Source organism: Ciconia boyciana, chromosome 1, assembly GCF_034638445.1.
Source record: "Ciconia boyciana chromosome 1, ASM3463844v1, whole genome shotgun sequence".
Lineage (NCBI taxonomy): Eukaryota > Metazoa > Chordata > Aves > Ciconiiformes > Ciconiidae > Ciconia > Ciconia boyciana.
The window spans coordinates 89501217-89505934 of record NC_132934.1 but is presented as its reverse complement, the minus strand read 5'-3'; positions in this window follow the sequence as shown (position 1 = coordinate 89505934).

The window sequence follows — 4718 nt, the reverse complement described above, 5'->3', positions numbered from 1 at the left end:
AGGCTGACAGTGCTGGAAGTGAGAAAGTCCAAGTGAGTTTTCAACCTGTTTGCTCAGCCCAGTCTGTGTTTAACCAAACGCCAGCCCTTCTCCACAGAACCAACCCCAGGATCGATTTGAAGATAATAAATGGGGGGTGAGGGGGACTGTGTTCCCTCACTGCTCCTTTTAATCCTTAGATGGTAAAAAAGGGGTCTTTTTCCCACACACACACAATAGGGGAAAAAAAAGAACAAGGTGTAAGAACAAAGAAAAGCCATTTTTGCAACTGTTTTATAAGCTTCTTTCATAAATTATACCTCTAGCAATTTTCATATACAGCCCTCCAAATGTGTAGCAAATATTTGTTCATTATGCTTCTGAGCCATGTTACAGTGGGGATAGAAAGGATCACATCCCCGTCCTGGTGAAGGTAGTGATATTTGTGAAACACCGTGTGGCAACACTACACAGCAGTTTGGGGCCAAAAGTAGGGGAGGATTTTGTATTCCTGTGATTAGAGCTAGTAAGGGGAACTTATACATTCTGAAATATTAATTTTTCAAGAAAGCTGTTGCTGAGGAAGGAGCGGCAGCAAGCATTTAGCTACAGAATACTAATGAAAGTAGCTCTGCATTTCCAGAAGTTTAAGAAAAAAAATCAATTGATTTTATTTGATTTTTTTACTTTGAATTCTCATCTCTCCTCCCCCCCACCCCCCGCCAAAAAAAAAGCAATATTTTTTCCCCTTTCTGCAACCTGCTGTACTATAAGTCCTGCCAGGAGGAAATCTCTAGGAGGCACACACTGAAATTCAAACATGACCCTGGAGTTAATATCTCCTCCTCTCCTAGAGCATCCTGGAAGCCTTCCCTCCCCAAAGCAGTTACCAGTTCGTGTGGCCCCCACAGCAGCCAGCGAGAGCTCGGGCTAGAGGACAGACAGGTCTTAATTGGTTTGTCTTCACTAAAACTGGTACCTCCTTACAGCACCTTGAGTAATACGTCAGAGCCACTGAGAGCTGCCACTTTTTAAGGTCTGGCAAACGAGGCTGGCTGCTACAAGGGGGAAGACAGGGTGTATGAAGAGACAGTGGTTATTGGTAGGGGAGAGGGAGAGCCAGTTTTCTTTAGCTGTTCCCCCTGGTCTTAGGATCACAGGGTCATAAGATAATTCAGGTCGGAAAGGACTTCAGAAGGTCACTAGTCCAACCTTCAGCTCAAAGCAGGGTCAGCTCTGAGATCAGACCAGGCTCAGGACTTTACCCAGTCTTGTCTTGAAGGCTCCCAAGGATGGAGACTGTACAGCCTCAGTGGGCAGCTTGTTCCACTGCTTCATTGCCCTCATGGTCAAAAAGCTTTTCTTTATATGCAGCTTGAACTTCCCTTGTTTCAACTGATGGCAGTTGTCTCTCATCCTGCCACCCTGCACCACTGTGAAGAGCCAGGCTCCATCTTCTTGGTAACCTCTCCATAGGTATTGGAAGCTGCTCTCTGGTTCCCCCAAAGCTGTCCCTTCTCCAAGCTGAACAAGCCCAGTCCCTCACAAGATGTGGGCTCCAGCCCCCAACCAGTGTTGTTGGCTGCTGCTGAACCTGCTGCAGTTGATCGGTCTTTCCTATGTTGGGAGCCCCAAAACCAGACACAGGATCTCCTCTTCCCCTACAACACTTGTCTCCCTAGAGCAGGAGAACCACAGCCCTGGCAGGCCACAACACCTCACCTGCTTCTTCTTTGTTTCTTCGTTCATTTGTCTACACAGCTAAGAGGTTTTGAGCCAGTTCTGTTGTCATTTTTGTATACAGTTTTGCACATGACAAACACTGAACAAATAGCAACAAAGCAAGCACAGATACAGCCCTGGAGACATGGCGTGCAGGGCAATTACTTGGAAATGGAGATAGAGAGCTGCAGTTGAAGACTTGTCTGGAAAGTAGCAAGACTTATTTATTGTCTGCACTAGCTGGAGCTGGTATCTCACAACCAACAAGCAAGAGTGTTATGGAGAGATGACCTAAGAAAGCAAGTGTTCCCGTCCTTTCCTAAACTCTCCTGGGACTTTTTGCCTGCTTGAGAGCAACCTTGACACACTGCCTGCAACTCCCCCAGCTTAGGGACAGTTCAGGGGCTGAGCTGGGCTCCTCTGGTTCCATGACGCTAATGGTTTTATCACATAGTCACCAGGAACAGACTCAGCTAACCTGGCTATACAATATTAGGTAATGTTTTCTCTAAAACAGATTAAAATTGAGCCCCATTACAATGTGGGTGGGCTGAGGATGAGTACAACTGTGAACTTCCATCATTTTATTACAGCAATACCTGCAAGTCTTCATTTCACCTTGCTCGCACCTCTTTACAGGCCCTGCTCTCTTCTTTTCTTCTTGTGGGACAGGTAAAAATAAAGGTGTTGCTTTTTAATTATGCATAGGCCTACTTCCTGCTTGTTCTTGTTTCGTAAGAAAGGACAAAATATTATCACTTTACTCACTTGATGGCCATGTAAATGTTTTAAAGCTTATTAGGCTGCCTAGCCTTGCTTTTCCATTCCATACAGGGAAAAACATTACTTAATGAGACACTGTTGAACTAAAACTTGATTTATTGACCTCCAAATTATATGAAATACAGAAAACACTTCTGGGGTGTTTCTGACCTAGCCTATCCCATTTAAGAGGGAAATCATAAATCGTGGTGATTACTCCTGACATCTTCATGTCCTTCATGTGTCTGGAAATGGTTTCCAGGATTAGTTGCCTTGAAGCGATGGAGCATCCCTTCTCAGGGATGGAGGTGAGGCTGGCTGGCCTGTAGTTCTGTGGACTTTCCTTTTTGCCCTTAAATGTGAATATTAAGTGGTGGTCAAACACTGGAATAAGTTGCCCAGAGAGGTTGTGTATTCTCCAGCTGTGAAGATATTCAAAACTCAACTGGACATGGTCCTGGGCAACCTGCTCCAGCTGACCCTGCTTGAGCAGGGGGGGTTGGACTAGGTTATCTCCAGATGTCACTTCCAACCTCAGTGATTCTGTGATTCTGTGATTTGCTTAAACAACCCCTTTAGTTAGTTGCAGCAGCTCTTAAACATAGATCTTATGAAATACTAAGTATAGATGTACTTCATTAATATTTTAGTAACTGTCTTCGTTATCACATAAATATGATTCAGAAACACAAGGAATTGTTATCAGATAAACATGATTCATAAACACAATTAATTAAGTGTGGAAGAATGAGTGTTAAAAACATTCAGTGTCTTCTCAGCTATCTTTCTGGGTTTATGACATCTGTCCAGTGCATGGCTTCACGTGGCCTTTACCCCAAAGAGATTCCAGCTGATATACATAACAAGACCTGAGAGACGTAAAAAAGCATAAGACATCAATGCAACAGTGTTTGCTACCACATGATGTATATGCAACTGTATGGTACCTGCATACCAGCAGCTTATTAGATGTGAACTGTTCTCACAGGCATCATGATGGAGATATGCAAGGAGATCATCTAAGTCAGAGAGGCAGAATGAGAGAAAGTACCAAGGGGCTTGCTTGAAAGTTTAATAGCTTGAAAATGGCATCTAGTGTTCAGCATCTCAGTGGTGAATGAAAGATGAGGAGGAGAATGGCAGAAGCCTTTCAAATAGATGAGGCAGCTTATATTTGATCCAATAGACAAAGGGGATTCAGATAACTCAACTTCATAGCACATGCATTAAAAGGCCTTTTGTTTCCTGCCAAATCATTCAAAAGTTCAGGTGGTGGGCCATTGCATGGGTGAATGACCTGGGTTCCTGAGAGAAAAGGGAGGGAGAGACAAGGGACAGTAGTCCCTTTGCTTCCCTATGCTCTCTTTGCACTTTACTATGCAACGCGCATTTCGTGCCATGTGGCAGACGCAAGGCTGTATATTCTTCCCTGTCCCTTTACCTTAATACTTGTCTATTAGGGTATATGCTTTCCAGAATAGGGCCTACATCTTCATAAATTTCTACTCTGTGCTTCCCAGCATGGACTGTAGTCTACCAGCGCTGCTATGATGAGTACAATTACTGGATCACGGCTCACCATCACTTCTTGTAGCAAGTGGTTGTCCAATCCCAAAAGCAAAGCTCTTCTGTTCCGTGTGTGCTGATATGAACATGTTCATCAGGCTTGGAAAAGGGGACTAGCAGAACAGAACGAGCCAGCCACACATTGGCGCAGCAGCACAGAGCAGCACTGATGGGTTTTGTCACTGGTGAAGGCAACAAGCCCTGCCAGAAAGCCGGTGTGACGTCTTCAACTGGATATCGCAGAATAGTCAGAACCACAACAGATGTCACCCCGGAGTGAATGATTTGAAACATCTGGGAATTTTACTCTGGTAAACTGCCAGATTCGGCATGCATGCACAATGTATGCAAGAGGCAACTGAGAGAGACAGATCCTTTCTGATGTGGCCATGGACCTGCTGTTGCAGTGGCCCACTGTTTTTCAGTGATGTATCTTGTTTTTAAAAGGACCAACCTCTTCTCCTGCCTATCTTTGTCCAGCTAAAATGCATTCATTGATATACATATTTATTACTGCATTCATTCACTCCTGTCTCTGCAATCTCAGCTTCCCCAACTGGCATTTCTTCTCTGTTTGTTAACCCTTTACACACTGCCAAATGGGACAGGAGCTCTCTAGAGCGGCTGTCTTTGTTTATCTGGTAGTGTACTACTTAGTACCAGGGGATTTAATCTCTTTTTCGAACATT